This window comes from Eucyclogobius newberryi, unplaced genomic scaffold, assembly GCF_026437365.1.
Source record: "Eucyclogobius newberryi isolate DKJ021-1_F unplaced genomic scaffold, fEucNew1.0.hap1 SCAF_2, whole genome shotgun sequence".
Lineage (NCBI taxonomy): Eukaryota > Metazoa > Chordata > Actinopteri > Gobiiformes > Gobiidae > Eucyclogobius > Eucyclogobius newberryi.
In genome coordinates, this window is record NW_027315834.1 from 31,760,093 (window position 1) to 31,780,379 (window position 20,287).

General features: G+C 45.3%; 1 long non-coding RNA gene across 1 annotated transcript in view; it reads left to right on the forward strand.

The window, feature by feature from the left end:
- The window catches only part of LOC140367101 (uncharacterized), an 87,964-nt gene extending 68,261 nt beyond the window's left edge, over positions 1-19,703 (forward strand). The window contains exon 3 of the long non-coding RNA XR_011928103.1: positions 19,571-19,703. This is a non-coding gene — a long non-coding RNA (uncharacterized lncRNA). The remainder of the gene's footprint in view (positions 1-19,570) is intronic.
- The last annotated feature ends 584 nt before the right edge of the window (positions 19,704-20,287 follow it).

The window sequence follows — 20,287 nt, forward strand, 5'->3', positions numbered from 1 at the left end:
GTTACATAATAAGTCCAAAAGATAATTTTGTCAAGTCCAAAAATAAAACAAAACAAAACGTGGCTTTGTTTGGTGCACACAAAAAACACGATACCGTAAAAACACAACTTTTGTCTTCTATGTCGGGGACAGGAAGTGTCCTGTCTGTGATCACATTCCCCAAAAAATTGGCCATCTATGAAAATCTGAATTCATCTTCATCTCTTATCAAATTTAATAAAATCTTTATAATTGACTGTTGTCAATCAAACAAAACCCTTAAGTTGTTCTACAGAGCTCTCAAATACTAAAATTTAAAACCAGCTGAGTTTAGTTTTACTTATTTCATCAGTTCAGAGCGTCCTCTGAACTGCTTTCCCGTTCTCCTGCCTTGTTGACCCCCCTTATCTCCCCCTCTCTGCCACGTCATCTGAGCACCCTGGAAGTCTCCCTCCAAAATCCTCTTATGACTTTTCCTTTGTCTTTTTACAGTTTGGGGTGATAATTTTGGCATTATTTGGTCTCGGTCGTCTGAGAGAAATGCTACTTGCTTTACAGACACGTCATATCTCAAGCTTCTAGTAGAATTTCTTATTGATTTTCCACCGGAGATAATGCTAGGTGTTTAAAGATTCACCCGTGACTGCAAATTTTAGATCTCTCAGAATAACGCCTTGTGACCCTTGTATGATTAATTGTGATTCACACTTGTTAGTTAATCACTTATTAATCCTCATTCACACATTCACACTTCTCTCTTACTTACTTCGCTCGTGCACAGCGCTTACATTCACACATATTTCCTCAGTAATATTAAACTGGGTATTTCCTCAGTAATACCTAAACTGGGTATTTCCTCAGTAATACCTAAACTGCGTATTTCCTCAGTAATATGAAACTGGGTATTTCCTCAGTAATACCTAACTGCCTTGCTTTATGTGAGAAACTTATCTCGTCCATAAGCCTACAATATTTTTCCAGTAAATATCAAACTAATGCATAAAAACGTTTTATGGCTAACTCTTTTTCACACACAAAATTTTTGTCTGACCTTCTTCGTCGCCTGTGTTCTCCTGCTGCTTCGAAACGACGCGCTCTCCTCGCGGAGACTGAGGTGCGATGGGCGGCCACGGGAAAAGTGGACTTCCTTTAGCTGTGCACAGACTTCACCGATTCACCGGTCAATCTCCGCGAAGGGGCTGCTTGTCATCCGGCTCGAAGGACCAGAAAATGTCATGGAATTAGACATACACCGATGCTATTCCGTAAGACATAGAGAACACAATTCAACCTAGAATATGAAACGACACAGAAACATCAGACATTTGTGTGGCATGCATGGGAGAAAACGCGGGGACTGTGTCAGCCAAGCCGTTGTAAGGAGCCTGGCTGACCCTCCTGCGTCTCACCCCCGCGTCTCACCCCGTTTTTTCCCATGCTGGTTGGTTTTATTAGATATTCTGGAATAGGCGGGTCACATTTCTCATTGGTCAGCCTCACATCAAGGCACTTGGTATTTTTCCGTAGAGATAAAGCCTGCAAGGGGGGGTGCAACTCCCCCCCCTCGGGCAACATTCTTTGGCCCATCTTTACGACCCCTTCACAAACAAATGCTGTCACACACCCGTTCTTCTCTTAGACTAATGATGCAGATAAAATATCACTATTATGCAGATAAAATACATCACAGAAATATACTCATATATTCACGTTTTATCACAGAGATCTGGGCGGCAGTCGACGGCAGGGGCCTCGGCGACCAGATCTCCAGACACAGAGACTAACTCTGGGGACATGGAATGTCACCTCGCTGGGGGGGAAAGAGCCTGAGCTTGTGCGGGAGGTGGAGCGATACCGACTAGATATAGTCGGCCTCACCTCCACGCACAGTTTGGTCTCTGGAACCCATCTCCTCGAGAGGGGCTGGACGCTCCACTTCTCTGGTGTTGCCCGCGGGGAGAGGCGGCGGGCTGGTGTGGGCTTGCTGATAGCCCCTCAGCTCAGCCGCCACGTGTTGGAGTTTACCCCGGTGAACGAGAGGGTCGCGTCCCTCCGCCTTCGGGTGGGGGACAGGTCTCTCACTATTGTGGCGGCCTACGGGCCGAACAGCAGTGCAGAGTACCCGGCCTTCTTGGAGTCCTTGGGAGGGGTACTGGACAGTGCACCGACTGGGGACTCCGTTGTTCTACTGGGGGACTTCAACGCCCACGTGGGCAATGACAGTGACACCTGGAGAGGGGTGATCGGGAAGAATGGCTTCCCCGATCTGAACCCGAGCGGTGTTCAGTTATTGGACTTCTGTGCTAGCCACGGATTGTCCATAACGAACACCATGTTCAAGCACAAGGGTGTTCATCAGTGCACATGGCACCAGGACACCCTAGGCCGGAGGTCAATGATCGACTTTGTTGTCGTGTCATCAGACCTCCGGCCGCGTGTCTTGGACACTCGGGTGAAGAGAGGGGCAGAGTTGTCAACTGATCACCACCTGGTGGTGAGTTGGATCCGCTGGCGGAGGAGGAAGCCGGACAGACTTGGCAGACCCAAGCGCATTGTGAGGGTCTGTTGGGAACATCTAGTGGAGCCCTCTGTCAGTAGGGTATTCAACTCGCACCTCCGGGAGAGCTTCTCCCATGTCCCGGGGGAGGCTGGGGACATTGAGTCCGAGTGGACCATGTTCTCCGCCTCCATTGTTGATGCGGCTGCTCGGAGCTGTGGTCGCAAGGTCTCCGGTGCCTGTCGTGGCGGCAACCCCCGAACCCGGTGGTGGACACCGGAAGTAAGGGATGCCGTCAGACTGAAGAAGGAGGCCTATCAGGCCACTCTGGCTTGTAGGTCTCCGGAGGTCATCGAGGGGTATCGGCAGGCCAAGCGAGCGCGGCTCGTGCTGTCGCAGAGGCAAAAACCCGGGCCTGGGAGAAGGTCGGGGAGGCCATGGAGGAGGACTATCGGTCGGCACCAAAGAAATTCTGGCAAACCGTCCGGCGCCTCAGGAGGGGGAAGCAGTGTCTCACCAACACCGTTTACGGTGCGGGTGGAGGCCTGCTGACCTCGACTGGGGATGTCGTCGGACGGTGGAAGGAATACTTTGAGGATCTCCTTAATCCCTCAGTCACGTCTTCCGAAGAGGAAGTAGAGACCGGGGACTCGGAAGCTGGCTCATCCATCACCCAAGCTGAAGTCACTGAGGTTGTTCGCAAACTCCTCGGTGGCAGGGCTCCGGGGGTGGATGAGATCCGCCCTGAGTACCTAAAGTATCTGGATGTTGTAGGACTGTCTTGGTTGACACGTCTCTGCAACATCGCGTGGCGTTCGGGGACCGTGCCTCTGGACTGGCAGACCGGGGTGATGGTCCCTCTGTTCAAGAAGGGGGACCGGAGGGTGTGTTCCAACTACAGAGGGATCACACTCCTCAGCCTCCCAGGTAAGGTCTATTCCAAGGTACTGGAGAGGAGAATCCGACCGATAGTCGAACCTCGGATTCAGGAGGAGCAGAGTGGTTTTCGTCCCGGTCGTGGAACACTGGACCAGCTCTATACCCTCCATCGGGTGCTCGAGGGTTCATGGGAGTTTGCCCAACCAGTCCACATGTGCTTTGTGGATCTGGAGAAGGCTTTCGACCGTGTCCCTCGGGGTGTCCTTTGGGGGGTGCTTCGGGAGTACGGGGTCCGGGGCCCTTTGCTCAGGGCTGTCCGGTCCCTGTATGACCGGAGCAGGAGCTGTGTTCGCATTGCCGGCAGTAAGCCAGACCTGTTCCCAGTGCATGTTGGACTCCGCCAGGGCTGCCCTTTGTCACCAGTTCTGTTCATAATTTTTATGGACAGAATTTCTAGGCGCAGTCGGGGGTCGGAGTGTGTCCGGTTTGGGGACCACAGGATCTCATCTCTGCTGTTTGCAGACGATGTTGTCCTGATGGCTCCATCAAACCCGGACCTGCAACATGCACTGGGACGGTTTGCAGCCGAGTGTGAAGCGGCTGGGATGAGAATCAGCACCTCCAAATCCGAGGCCATGGTTCTCGACCGGAAAAAGGTGGCTTGCCCTCTCCGGGTGGGTGGGGGGGTGTCCTTGCCCCAAGTGGAGGAGTTCAAGTATCTCGGGGTCTTGTTCACGAGTGAGGGAAGGATGGAGCGTGAGATCGACAGGCGGATCGGTGCAGCGGCTGCAGTGATGCAGTCGCTGCATCGGACTGTTGTGGTGAAGAGGGAGCTGAGCCGAAAGGCAAAGCTCTCTATTTACCGGTCGGTCTACGTTCCTACCCTCACCTATGGTCATGAGCTTTGGGTAGTGACCGAAAGAACAAGATCGCGGATACAAGCGGTCAAAATGAGTTTCCTCCGCCGTGTGGCTGGGCGCTCCCTTAGAGATAAGGTGAGGAGCTCGGCCACACGGGGGGAGCTCGGAGTAGAGCCGCTGCTCCTCCACGTCGAGAGGAGCCAGCTGAGGTGGCTCGGGCATCTGTTCCGGATGCCTCCTGGGCGCCTCCCTCGGGAGGTGTTTCAGGCATGTCCCACCGGGAAGAGGCCCCGGGGAAGACCCAGGACACGCTGGAGAGACTATGTCTCTCGGCTGGCCTGGGAACGCCTCGGGATCCCCCCGGAGGAGTTAGAGGAAGTGTCTGGGGAGAAGGAAGTCTGGGAGTCCCTGCTCAGACTGCTGCCCCCGCGACCCGGCCCCGGATAAAGCGGCAGAAGATGGATGGATGGAGTTAAGTCCAATGTCATAATTGCATTTGCCTCACAATATAAACATAGAATTTTGTTGATTTATTGAGTATATATATAATTGTCTAACAAATCATTGAAACAGACAAACAATAAAACTGACATTAATGAATGTCTTTCAGTGAAACAAACATTGTCCATCTCTGTCGGACGTTTTAAACCTTCCTTCATAATTAAGTGTTTTGTTCTATTTGAAGAAATACGCTAAATACATTTTTTTGTTTTTTTGTTGAATCAGTTTTATTTTATGCTCCCATCCCTCTCTTCGTCTATCCATCCCTGACCCCTGCAATCCCAGTTTGTCTGACGGCCCTACCCCTGTGGCCTCACAACATCCATATCTCCACTGATATACTATCTAAGTGACCCTAGACCATGGGGTTTCTTCATTGCTCAAATCTGCTATCCCCTCATCGGATGCATGGATGCTATCTTGGCCCCCAGGCAATTTCAGAGCCAGTCATATGTCACAAGTAGGTATCAACTCTTATTACAAGGGCGAAGGGTTCAAGGCAAAACTCACTTATCACTAATGGACATAGCTTTCTCCATATGTCCAGTCCTGTGCAGCATATCACCACATTTCGCCTCATTTTTTGGCCGTTTGTGACCACCAGCGCAAACGTAATACCTCTCCCCCCTCTCTCTCTTGATTTACTGGACTGTAAGCTGCCTCTCTGGTGTATTTCAAGGTTATGGAAAAAGCAGGATTTCACAGTAGTATCAACTATCAGGATATATATTACAAATTGGTGTGATTTATTGCTTTGTGTTCATTTTGGCCCAGTTTAGCAAAGTTGAGTAGAAAAGTTTTTACACTATGTAGCTAATAATTTCGTCTCATCTATTACATTTCCTGTCGCCTCCAGCTTTTCTCTCTGTGTATTTTTAAAACATAGTTGGAGGGTCTTGTTTGGGATCAGCTTAATATTGTTTTTTGGAATAAGAAAAAAGTTCTGTTGTACCAGTTGTCACAACTTGTATTAAGAATATGTTGCGGCTTATGAGAAAAAGTATAGTGCGATATTGGTCAATTGTCTTCATTTAGTGTTGTCTTCATTTAATGTCTTTTAAACCTGGGAACGAGAAATTATTTATCTTCCCAACAGTGGATAAACAGCTTGAGGAGTTCATTAACTCTGGAAGCCTTGCTGTACAGGTGACTGTTGCTCTTTAAATACAAGTAAAGTATTCTTAATACTTTCATGATATGATACATAGCTCACTACAACAATATGGCAATATTGTGTTAATTAATATATACATATGGTATATTAAACATGTATACAAACAAGCTACAAATACTTATTCTGTATATATATTTATGTGTCTGACCGTGGCTAAACCAGTTACATGTCTACCCGGAGACATTTTGAGTTATTCACAGATTCTGAAAGTGTGAATTCAAAGCTTTCCAATGATGTCTCTCTCATGTAGATCTGATAATATTTGAGTAAGTTGTGGTCATTTGAATGTATACAACTCTCAAACCCGTTCACTGAGAAAACGGGGCTCAAAGTTTCTCACCGGAGTGAGCCCAGAGTCACAGGGGGGCTCATTTGCATCTCATTGAGATAAGCCCTCCCCCCTGTCACACTGACACCACCTTCCCCCTACAGCTGTCACTGAAGACTCAAGAGGAGTGTTGTTATTGATGGTAACTGGACTGGAATCAGAATTAGTTACTGTATTAAAATGGAAATACTTGGATTACAAAAGGCCCCGAATAGCATCAATGAATCAGAATAGGGTTTATTGCCATTTGTCGATAAACAGAATTCACAGATGATTTTGTACATAATAAAAATGTATTAATCCAAGAATGTGAAAGTTATTTTCACGTTAACAAATCACATCTTTACCATCCAGAAGTCGGAGTTGAATTAAATATTTACTTTTGATTCAGCACCATAAAACAAACACATAAAGCACAACCCACATGTAGCATGTGTGTCAATATGCCACTGGGCTAAATCAGAAGGTAGGTTTGACTCAGGGAGGTGCGTGTAAGCAATAATACAAACTAGTGAATCAAAGTGTGGCTGTGCCTTATATATTTACAGTGAAGGTTTACCAACATACAATTAATCCAATATTTACAAAATGTACAATCTGCAGATGTTCAATGGTTTCATATACTGAAATACTGAAAGGTTCACAATCTATGGTTGTATAAATTGCAATCCAAGTTCAACACGATATTCAGCATAAAACATCCAGTGTAGGAAGTGCACACACATATTAAATAACATTTGCACATCTCAATGAAATAGCAATAAAGTGTCCATGAAAGAGCAAGCAACAGTGTTTTTGTATTGTCCAAAAGATAGCGCTGTGACTTTACATTATATAAATACCTTTCGTTAAGATAAATAACCGGTTGGTACGGAGCTAACAGGTTGATGGCAAGTTTAGCTTCCAACTTAGCCCCACAGCCCGGAGCTAAACCCAGGTTTTGCCACGAAAACTTACTTAATGCATCATAAAACAGACATAAAACACAACCCACACAACTTACGGGTCAAGAAATACTACATAAGTATATAATTTGTACCAACAAGACGCCGAAAAATAACCCGATTCAGTGCACTGAAGCAGCATGTTAGCTTAGCATTGCTCCTGTCTGCTCCGGTGCGCACCGCCTTAAAACACAGCGTTTTAAGCAATTAGAGTAAAAGTATCTCAGTTCCGTTGCAATGAAGTCCAGGTAATCTGCACAATATGCATATTATGCATATTGTGCATATTTTTAAAAATTATATATATAGATATATAATTTATTAATTATTATATATAATTAATTATTATTATATAATAATTAATTATATATATAGATATTGCCTAAGGCCCGAAGTCACTGGGATAGGCTCCAGTCACCCGCGAGCCCCGAAAGGGAACAAGCGGTAGAAAATGGATGGATGGATATATATAGATATAAAAATCAGTCCAATATGCATATTGCAAAGTTGCGCAATCATTTGTAATTATTTTATGTATTAATCATGCGTTTGTTGGATGTGTGGGCTTGATTTTACTCTTGACACGACATGCATCGCAGAAGCAGCCGTCACATACGCACAGCCGCAGGGGGAAACGCAACACTTGTGGAGGCGTGAGGATTTCGGGACTAACATCACTCCTCAAAAACTGCACGTCTGAAATATGGGATACTACTAACTACTAAATATTATACCCTGTGCCAACACCGTGAAGGCTCAATGACGCGGCTCTAGATGTGCTTTTCCTGTGCGCCATTCCTGTGCCAACACAACAACAGCTCCATGACGCGGCTCTAACATTGCTTGTAAACTTGTAAATTGTAAAGAAATATCCAAAATAATCCCATCCAGCGATTGTCCTCACGTGTTGTTCAGTCCTGCTGTATGTGATTATCTAGATTATTTTATTAGGCATAAAATATCATATCTTCATCTTATAATGGAAAAATATGGTATGATATGGACTCCTGATAAATGTGGTCCCATACCTCTGTATCGTGCCAGTCATGCGTCAGGACATGGCTCGGGGGTCAGGTCACCTCCGAATGAGATGGCTTGATGGTGATGATGGTGCGTACGTGTCAGTTTATGTCACTGCCTTTAAAATGATGTGTATTGTTGTTCTACAGCAGGGACCAGCAACCTTTGATGTTCAAAGAGCCAAAACAGACCAAAAAAACAAAACACAAATCTGTCTGAAGCCGCACAAATTTAAAAGCCTTATATAAGCCTTATATGAAGGGAACAAAGGCTGTAAGTCAGGGGTGGGCAATTATTTTCCTCCAAGGGCCATATTTGAATCCAGGCAAGTAGCGTAGGGCCGGCCCGCGATTATTGGTGTGAAAAAAAAAAATCAAAAAAATTAAATATCAAATAAAATATCACTCTTCTGTCAAATATAGGCTATTGAATCTATTATATAATTCATTCCACGTCATATTTATTAAGGATACACGTGCAGACAGATGCCTAAGGGCAAAAAAGAAAGATTTTTTTTTGTTATGAATATAAAGACAAACGGGCAACAGTTTGCCCACCCCTGCTGTAAGTGTATATAGCTATATTAGCCTACTATCAAAATTACAAGACTACAAATACATAATGAGCATTCCTGATTAATGTTTATTTTCCCTGCAGCGCCCCCTGGAGAGAGTGACGCACCACAGGACTACTCTGCTATACGATTGGTGCTTTAAGTTTAACTTCCATTACAATGTTAATGCATCATATTTTTTGCATTGATGAAAATATAGAAATACAATGAAGAAATCATATTTTTGGTGTCATTTTTATTTTGAGGATTAGAAAAAACGCAGTCCACTTCAAACCTTAATAGTAATACAATCCTCTTCTCTTTTCCCCCGTATCTGGGCAACAGTGGAATTGAACACAGCCTGCAAATATATATTTGATCATTTCTTCAAAGTCAGTCCGTCAAAGTTCACATACCTGCATAACAGCGCTGCCTGTTCGATATCGATCACGTCACACGACTCATCACAGGCACTTGAGTATGCTGGAGCTGAATTAATGTCCTTGATTTGACGATTGGTGATGATGCTTGCCATTTTAATGTCGCTTTCCTTCACTGTCTTTGCGGAAAATCCTTCATGTCATCCTGAAAATGTCTTTATGACTCTTTTTCTGTTTGACAACTTCTCATGACAAAGCAAACATGCAGACAATCCTTCTGCATTGGAAAGCAAATGATTCGGTCCATTCTTCCTTGAATCCTCATCATTTCTTCCGTTACGGTTTGTTTACAACAGCCACCTGCCCGGCACTGCGCCGCCCACGTGCGTTGCGCTGAAACGAGTGTCGCAGGCTGTGATGCAAATCTTCGTTGATAGAAATGTTGAAATTTAATATTTCCATCCATCCATCCATTTTCTGCCGCTTATCCGGGGCCGGGTCGCGGGGGCAGCAGTCTGAGCAGGGATTCCCAGACTTCCTCCTCCCCAAACACTTCCTCCTCCGGGGGATCCCGAGGCGTTCCCAGGCCAGCCGAGAGACATAGTCTCTCCAGCGTGTCCTGGGTCTTCCCCGGGGCCTCTTCCCGGTGGGACATGCCTGAAACACCTCCCGAGGGAGGCGCCCAGGAGGCCTCCGGAACAGATGCCCGAGCCACCTCAGCTGGCTCCTCTCGACGTGGAGGAGCAGCGGCTCTACATCGAGCTCCCCCAGTGTGGCCGACCTCCTCACCTTATCTCTAAGGGAGCGCCCAGCCACACGGCGGAGGAAACTCATTTCGACCGCTTGTATCTGCAATCTTGTTCTTTCGGTCACTACCCAAAGCTCATGACCATAGGTGAGGGCAGGAACGTAGACCGACCGGTAAATAGAGAGCTTTGCCTTTCAGCTCAGCTCCCTCTTTATAATTTAAATTACTTTACATTTAAATTTAGTATTTATTATAAAATTTTTACTGCATTGGAAAACGTTTAGAATGTTTGCGTCATGTTTGTCCTCTTACACTAACCATATTAAAACAACAGATATCCCCCTGTCTAGTTTAATATCCAGACATTTTTGGAAAGCTCCAGGGAGCCACTAGGAGGGCGCTAAAGAGTCGCATGTGGCTCCGGAACTGCGGGTTGCCAACCCCTGTTCTAGAGGATGAGGGACAGATACCTTTGTTAGGGACAGTGGATATTTACTGTGCACGGGTAAATAAAGACCCACCCATTCTTGGTAATTGTTTGCAGAAACGGTCTCCTGCAGTCAAAGTGTGTGCAGTGTGGCGCTTCAATCCAATAAACTCAAGGCAAAACCTGCATGGACCAGACTCCAGCACACAGCCTCTACGTAACGTTCTCCGAATGCACTGCCGTTTGTGGATCGTTTGAAAATCCTATACGCACGAACACACTTTATGGATTAAGTGCTAAATGTGAGAGTCCGGATAAATAAATGCGGAAATGCACAGTCTGCACCCGTGCATCTACTGCCAACTGGACCGGCAACGTGGCTTGATATGCTGCTGTTATGTTCTGCTGTAAAACAATACATTTATGCACAATAATTGTGTGGGATTCAAGACAACAGACCTACAACAACTGGACAAATACCGACCATGGGCTACGTGAGTTTTACTGTTTTGTGTCAGTTGAGGGAACTTCTGTAAATGCGCACATACCTATGTTTCCCGGTACAGATGTTCCCCAATTCTTCGGTGTGGGGCATAGTGGCCCCAAAGAACATCGGTGCTGGGGAACATACGTACCGAGGAATATTGGTACGTGCCTGTCACCCTTTGCTAGCTTAGCCTGCTGTTAACTTGGATCCAATATCACAGAAACAAACTGTGTTTTATGTGATGAAAAGTGGGGCTAGAGAGAGACCTGAGTATGGTGCACATACTGCAATGTTCTTGCAAGAAAGGCCTGGAGAAGGACTAATGTCATCACAGAGACAAAAGTGGGCCGAATATGGGCACTGGGAGAAATATCTGATATTGGCCTAGGATTCCACCTTGGCCATACATGATTTTAAAGCTTAGATTCTCTACAAAACATATCCATATTTCTGACAGATTAATGTCCCAATATTTAGCCCTATGTCATTTTTCTTCGCTCCTTTTTGTGTACGCTCTGACCATTCATGGCTCTGACTAAGACAGGGCTGGATTTAAATAAAACTTAAGTTAAAGTTAACAGCACAGATCACACCAGTGACATTAAAGTGTGGAGAAGATAGAAGTTTGTCATCAGCTACCATACGCTGCTACTGCTGTTGTCAACAACATCATGCTGGATTATATTCTCTACAATAGTTTGAAGGATGAAAATGAATCTTATTTGTGAAGAGTTGGGATCTGATGTGGCCTGTCTGAGCGGTGAATAATGTAAATGTGTCCATTTTGATGCTTTGTTTCTTTCGATCACTTTAGTTAGTGCTTAGCACATGAAGTGCTACCACAACATTGTAAACATTGCCTCTGTTCTCTCATTGGCTACTGTAAAGTGCATGTCTGTATCTGTGTTTACTGGACTCACATTGACATGTGAATGAGTCGGTAAAGGACGGGTTAATAGTCAAAATTTAAGCATATTAATTACCGCAACGCTCACACACAAGATATTTAAAAAAAAAAAAAAGTAGTGCAAACAAATTTCAGCCTTTTAAAGTTCACTGTTAAAAGGCAGAATAACAGTAAATGGGCCCTTAATAAACCACATTTAAAATAAATAGAGACTGACGCACTTTTTAAAATTGACTGCTATCACCTTTTTATTTTAAATGACTAAAGATATCAGCAGTTAAAATATTGGCTATTGGCAACCTTCTTTATATATTGACTTTGTATGGGCCCCCCAAAATCTGTATTTGTTGGGCCCTAATTTGAACATTTCATAGTGATTAATCAATACAACAGTCTGTGATAATTATACTATATCCTCAAATAAAGTAACACAATACATACAATATATAAAGTAACACAATACATACAATATATATCTACATTATCAATGTATGAATAATATTTTTTGTACTATGTATCACGTTTTACAATGTTCTTTTTTGTATAGCCTCAAGTCACAGATTTTTAAATGTGGTCACAACTTCTGTGCTGTAGTTTCTGCTCTGCATCTTTTACACATCCATACACACTCCATTGACATTGCAGCTGTTTTATGAACACAAATGCGACTTTATGCAGGAGCCCATCCTCCAGAGCAGAAACAATCATATTAGACATGGGCCTTCTGTTTGCATGTTAAGCATACTTACTGTATCGATGTGCGACCATCCTATATCGAATTCCTCTCGTCACTTACATGCAATCAAATGAACTTTGCATTGGGCAGAGTGCAATGATTTTACATATAATTACCATTTAAAACAGGCATATCCCAGTGCACGCAGTGGCAACAACATCTGCACTGAGTAGATGCAATTATGAACTTTGACCTAGTTTAAACACGTGGTAGACCCCAGCTGCCACGCTCCCTACCATAACTCCAGTGTCTTTCAGTGTTTTCACTGCGGCGATTACTGCAAAGCAAGAAAGTACACAAAAGTAATGCAGTATTCAGATGACATACAGCAGATGGTGGACCAGGAGTTTTTGCAAAGTGAATCTCCAAAACTCACTTGCCACTATTTAAGTTACATAAAGTCTTATATTTATGCAAAGAGTATTTAATGTGCTGAAAATATTGTTTGGTATTTTTTTTATTCAGGATGCATGCTTTAAACACATTTTAAATGAAAGGAATTATGGAGGATTTTTTGGAGCCAAATCTGAGTCTCTTTCCTCGTGGCGTGGACAGCTGAGTAGTTCATTCACATGTCAATCATAGAACGCACCTACTGCTCACCTGCAGCCTCGTTCTGGCTCGTCCCCAGAAGAGCAGCACGTTTCCCTGTGTCTAAGCGCATGGATCTATCATGATATAGTTCCCTCAGAGTCCTGGACAAAATTAAGACAGAGAAAGACAATTCGAGCTGGCTCAGAAGAGACAGAAATCTACGGAGACGAGAGATGCGATACGATCTGTCGCGCTAATAAACAAACGCACGTGTAGCCGCAAGGCTTTTATGTGCTTCTGCACGGGGGGAGTGCGCATGCGCACATCCGCTTGAGCTCTCAAGTTGGCAAAAAAAATCCTCCATTATTCCTTTAAGGTTTAGGTTTCGAAGACATTATCCAATTTATTTTCCTTTTTTTTTTTTTAATTTCCCATTATTTTTTATTTCCATCTTCTCTGGGCTTATATAGTGTATGTGGTACTGTGTTCCCTAGAGATATTGTCATGTCTTCTCCCAGGCCTGAGTCAGTCACTGGTACAAACCTCCTCTTTCTTACGCCCTATTCCTATCTCCTCCTGTCCATTCTCTATCTCTGCCTGTCTTTCCTTTGGCTTTTTAATCCTATTTAGGCATGTGTGATGGCCCACTGGTCTCTACAAACAAACCATTTTGTCCAATGCAAGCCTCATTCCTTCAATGTCTTGATAGCATCAGCCTGCCTTCAAGCTATTGTATTTCTCTGGCTTCCTTGTCTGTCTGTTGCCATCTCAAGAATACCAGTAAATGGGAAAATGTTTGATTAAAGCAAAATGGAAATCCTTCTTGACCTCATCTGCAATACATGAAAACCTGTTAAATCATTATATTTGTTGTGCGCTCGCTGTTGAACGCCAAAAACTTTACATTACTGGCCAGAAGAGCAAAACGATCAGAAAAAGCCTGTGGACGTACGTTCCATTCCCTGGGGGTGAATGCAAGCTCTTCACGGCTCCTACTCAACTAAACTGACCACATGCAAGTCTGCACGGCCTAGTCTGGCCCAGACCGTGCAGTACCAGGTGTCTAACACCTGAGCATTTGGCTGAGTTCCCCATATGGGATGTGGAGGTGTCCAGCAACCGTGAGTCGGGGTAAAATGGAAAAACTAAAAGTCAAAACATTTTGTTTTGAATTAAAAACTCTATTGAACGAATCATACACAGTTCAACCATATACAGGGACGTATCCCTTCGTTAGAGACAGTCCCTTGTCTCTGTGTTCCACGGACTGTCCTAATTAAACTGTATTCATTATTCTATAATGTATTATTTGTGTTATTTGAAAGTTGGCCAAGTTGTTTTAATATGAGTATCTTGTCCATATGGAGATAGGGCATGTGTAGCTTAGGAAAAGTACTTTAAGGAGTGCCCCAGTGCTGAAAAGTTGGAGAACCACTTAGGACCATTTTGCTCTTTGTGGTTTGTAGAATATGTATGTGAAGTTCCCAGCTGTGCCTCTAATCTGCCTGTGTCTGTTTGAAGTGTGGATTGTGTAGCTGCACATCTCAAACTTCATATGTTGAGGGAGATGACACTTGAGTCCTAGTTTGACTTGATAGAAACTAAAGACAGACTATGCTTACCTAAGTCTCCCTATTTCATTATAAAAGAAATATGCAACTGCAGCACAAATAGTATAATTATGTAATTCAGTCCAAACTGCCTGGTCAGGTTGGTGCCCTTTGGAGCACTTGATGCCCTGCGCACAGGACGTTTTGTGTGTAACGGGAGCAGCGCCACTCGCGTTACCTCTCGTTACCTCTCGTTACCTCTCGTTACCTCTCGTTACCTCTCGTTACCTCTCGTTACCTCTCGGTCAGGGCCGGCCCAGCCTATAAGCGAACTAAGCAGCCGCGTAGGGCCCCGAGGCGTTAATAGGGCCCCCAATCTGGCAACCCGTCGTATGCGAAGTGCAAGCGCAGCGTGCTCCACTAGTGTAGTAGCGCTGCTGGCGCGGCAGCGCACACAGCGGTAACATAACGCACAAACCGCATTTATTTGTAATGACAATCTGGCAACCAAGACACCAAACCTGCGTTGATTGGTCAACTTCATTGTGCGCGAGCAGAAGAGCAAAACATAAACACAACACAACGTGGTCCCGGCGTGGTCCTCATGTCCAGAAGAATATATCTCCTGGTGCCGAAAAACGAAAGAAGAAACTTCTTGACGATGTAAAGAAACTGAAAACTCAACAACACTTTCCAGGTATTGAACTTCTCTTACAAAGAGACGGTTAATGCTGCTGTTTGAAACAGCACGAGTCTGTCACGTTAGTTCGCTCAGGCTGGAGGCGACGAGAGCTCTGCCCCGCGCACAATAATATGTCTGAATGAAAGATAATAAGCTTCACATTTACACCAGCCCCGTAGTGTTAGCTGCAGGTGAGGCCGGTGAGGGGCGTCTATGCCCCGGGTCATAAGAGGCGGAGATCCGGACGAGCGCCGTCTCGTCCAGAACCTCTGACGTGAAACTTTGGAGTGAACAGTGTGCGGCCCCTGTCCCGGGCCCCTGTCCCGGGCCCCTGTCCCGGGCCCCTGTCCCGGGCCCCTGTGCAGCCTCAGTTAGAGATGAGCGGGTTTGAGTTTGCGTCCCCTCTCTCTCACATCACCATGTGTGAGATCAATCGTGACTCGTGATGTCTGTTTTACTTTGACTTCTTAAAGTGCAATGAGAGGAATGTAAAGGTTTATGCACGTCAGGTCCATCAGCCAATCACATCGCAGCATTGTTTCATGTCCAGTGTGTGATGTTCAGATCAGAACAAACATTTATATTCTAATTCACTTTTAATAGAGCAATAAAACATTTCAATTTATTTAAAAAGCATCATTAAACTATTTGTTATAAATTATAATTAATTGTCAGTGAAAAATAACCAGACATATTATGATTACGTCTGTTATAGAATAATACTATATATTTTCATACAAAAGTGGCAAAGCTGCAGAAACGCAGTCTCTTCACTATAGCTAGGTTTGGACCTTCACTTCTCGTTCTGTTCATTCTCTGGGAATAACATGTTTGCACTGTTTTATCAGTGTTAATTGTTAATCAAGCAATGCTTATGCCATTTGTTTAATTTAATATAACTTGTTTTGTCACTTTAGCAAGAAGGAACAGTTGGGAGCTGTAAAAGATAAATTAGTAAGGATAACTATTAATTTTACATTTTCAGTTAAAATGAATCAATTTGATCATAATTATTTTTCATAGCCAATATTGTATTGAGTAATTAAGTACACTAATGTATTAATAACTGGCTTTAGTCATTTTCTCCTGGCAGTTTCATCACATCATCATTTTATAGCATTACAACCTCAACATTTTACTCTTACTTTAGCCGGCTGGACCACATTAAAATGCACCAGAAGACCCAAAAAAGGTCTGAAAATCTCTGGGGGAGGGCCCCCAGACCCCCCCTGTTCATTAATTTAAACTGCTAATGTGGCTGTCAACCCTTAACGCCCACAAATACGCCCAAAAACATATCTGGGACGTGTGTTATTTGTTCAGGGAGTAGAGGTGATGTCAGCGGAATACCAAGTTGCATTGTGGGATTTAAGTTATCAATATTTGAGCTTGTGAGGTGTTGAGAATAAACTAACTGGCAAACAGATGCCCTGGAGTTTTGGTGCGCTTTGTTAGCGTTGAAGAAAGTTCCCATATGTGAATTGTTTACTGACAATGGCAATAAAACTGATTCTGATGACGTGGTGAGGGGCCCCCAAAATTTTTTTCGCTTAGGGCCCCCTGAAGGCTTGGGCCGGCCCTGCTCTCGGTCACTGTGGATCACTTTTAATATTGCGGGTCCACAACCACGTCACACACAGGCAGCTTTCTGTGCCGTGCCGAGAGGCGTGCAGAGGGACAGGCATGTGCGGAGGGACAGAGGAGGGACAGCGGCACGGGGAGGGACAGAGGCATGCAGAGGGACAGAGGAGGCACAGAGGCACAGGGAGGGACAGAGGCATGCAGAGAGACAGAGGAGGCACAGAGGCACAGGGAGGGACAGAGGAGGCACAGAGGCACGGGGAGGGACAGAGGCATGCAGAGGGACAGAGGAGGCACAGAGGCACAGGGAGGGACAGAGGCATGCAGAGGGACAGAGGAGGGACAGAGGAGGCACAGAGGCACAGGGAGGGACAGAGGCATGCAGAGGGACAGCGAAGGGACAGAGGCATGGGGAGGGACAGAGGCATGCAGAGGGACAGGGGAGGGACAGAGGCATGCAGAGGGACAGAGGAGGGACAGAGGCACAGGGAGGGACAAAGGCATGCAGAGGGACAGAGGAGGCACAGAGGCACGGGGAGGGGCAGAGGCATGCAGAGGGACAGAGAAGGGACAGAGGCACGGGGAGGGACAGAGGCATGCAGAGGGACAGGGGAGGGACAGAGGCATGCAGAGGGACAGAGGAGGGACAGAGGCATGCAGAGGGACAGAGGAGGGACAAAGGGGGGACAGAGGAGGCACAGAGGAGGGACAGAGGCACGGGGAGGGGCAGAGGCATGCAGAGGACAGACAGAGGAGTGACAGAGGCACAGAGGAGGGACAAAGGGGGGACAGAGGAGGGACAGAGACATACAGAGGGACAGAGCAGGGACAGAGGCACAGATAAGGGACAAAGGGGGGACAGGGGAGGGACAAAGGAGGGACAGAGGCACGGGGAGGGGCAGAGGCATGCAGAGGGACAGGGGAGGGACAGAGGCATGCAGAGGGACAGAGGAGGGACAGAGGCACAGGGAGGGACAAAGGCATGCAGAGGGACAGAGGAGGCACAGAGGCACGGGGAGGGGCAGAGGCATGCAGAGGGACAGAGAAGGGACAGAGGCATGCAGAGGGACAGAGGAGGGACAGAGGCATGCAGAGGGACAGAGGAGGGACAAAGGGGGGACAGAGGAGGGACAGAGGCACGGGGAGGGGCAGAGGCATGCAGAGGACAGAGGACAGACAGAGGCACAGAGGAGGGACAAAGGGGGGACATAGGAGGGACAGAGACATGCAGAGGGACAGAGCAGGGACAGAGGCACAGATAAGGGACAAAGGGGGGACAGGGGAGGGACAAAGGAGGGACAGAGGCACGGGGAGGGGCAGAGGCATGCAGAGGACAGAGGACAGACAGAGGAGTGACAGAGGCACAGAGGAGGGACAAAGGGGGGACAGGAGGCACAGAGGAGGGACAGAGGCATGCAGAGGGACAGAGGAAGGACAGGCTTGAGCGGAGGAACAGAGGAGAGAGACAGGTGTGCGGAGGGACAGAGGCATGCAGAGGGACAGAGGAAGGACAGGACGCATTTTACAGCGTGACTCATTCTAAACCAGCAGTAAATGTGTGAGAGGGGCACAGAGGCAGGCTGTCCCTCCGCTGCTCTCACGTATTTAAAGATTGTTGACACTGGACATTTTTCTAATACTCAAAACAGGTGTAATGTGCACACTTTTCCCCAAACGTCTCACACCCCCCTTTGGCACGGCCCTACGTCCACCCAAACGGACCCGCCCCAGCCCATATTGAGAATCTCTGGTATTGCCCCTTCTGAGTTGACAGTGTTTTTTTTGTGGCTTTCTTTGGCTCCTTTGTGCCACCACAGTGGTAATGTTTTGCAATTTAAGAGTGAACATACCGGTCCAGGATGCCTGAAAATGCCAATCCATCTCCACAATAAACCTTGTTTAACACTGGTAAGGTCACTAAAGGGATGCTAGGGTGACGGCTTCCCTGATCAGTGGCTCATTTCAATGTTGGGAGTCTGGGGATCACACTGGGGTTCTGACCTCCTCTGTCAGACCAAATTAATGAGGTAATTACAGGCTCAGGTGGAATTAGCGTTAGCCACCTTAAGTGCCCTCAGGCAGGCAGGAGGGGACGGCCACTGGCATCGCAATCAGCAGAGCAGAGGGCAATTATACAGGATTCCATAGTTGGTTTCTTGGCCACTGTTTTAAAAAATAAATAAATATTTGTTTGTATTGGGATTTTAAAGCATATTGTTTGAATTACTTTATGTATGAATGTGAGTGTGCTCTACAAACAAATTTGATTTTCCTTGCCATATATACATGTGAGATGTTTAGTATGTGGGTTAATTTAAACATTCTTGGGTCAAACTCCCAAGAAAAGCAAATGCATATAGAGTTGAGTAAAGTTTGTATTATATTATTGTATTTGATTATTTGCATTGTTGTGTGCAGGCATTATATACAAATGGCTATAGAGCGCTCCTGAATAAAAAACGTGCACATGAAATTTACAAAGAAAAAATAAATGGTACATATACGGGCAGCACCTGTCAATAAGCCGCAGGTGTCCACGTTGTAACATAAAATAGTCGATGTGATGCACAGGTTGTATTTTGACCCGCGGAACAGGCCAATAAAGTCTCATTTCGATATGGCGGGTTCTAAACTGCAGACCCCCGACTATCGCATGTCCGCCCTCCACGTGTGTCTTTGTGTTTTGTCTAGATTCACTTCCTCATTAGACTCATTTCTCTGTGAATATGAGTCTGATTGTAATAAAATACACAGAATTTTGAAGCTTAAAATTCAAAGACAATGTGTCCCCCGGACAATGCAGGTTCAGATTATCATCGAGTCCTTGGGCAAGACGCTCCATCCACTTGGACAATATAACAAGGGAAGCCAATACAACCACAAGGAGAACATTCAAACTCTACAGCAAGAAGACCCAACTGGCCTTATTGTAATGAAGAGCTTTGTACTCTCACATTTTAAATCAATATTGTAATTACAAGATACTATGTCATAAGTTGATTATCTCATATTGTCATTGCATTATGAATGGATTGTGTGTATTGATGACATAAGAGGGATTACTTTGAGAACACTTTCACTCATTTCTCTACATTTCTTCAAATATTGTCACTTAAAATACATTATTTGTATTATTATTTGCCTCTTAACATATTCTTGAATACTTTACCTTAGCATGTCATGTTTTAGAACTTAAAATAATTTGCATTTTGAAAACCATTTGCTCAGTAACGCATTCTCTCATTATGATTGGGGTTTGCACACCGTTCAATTGCAGCAGAAAGAACTACCATGGGGAAATAAACTAAAGCTAGCTGTCCCCACACATGCAAATGTGAGCAAGCAGTTGTAATGAATGCAATTTTACAGCAGGAATGCTCAGAACGAGTCTGACATTTCTGAATAGACTTTAAAAAAGCGCAGGAGACCTGAGTCACTCTGATTTCACAAATCTTTGTTCAATAGTTTTAATGAAGCATGAATGAAGTTTAATACAACTCAAGATATGTTTTAATGAGGA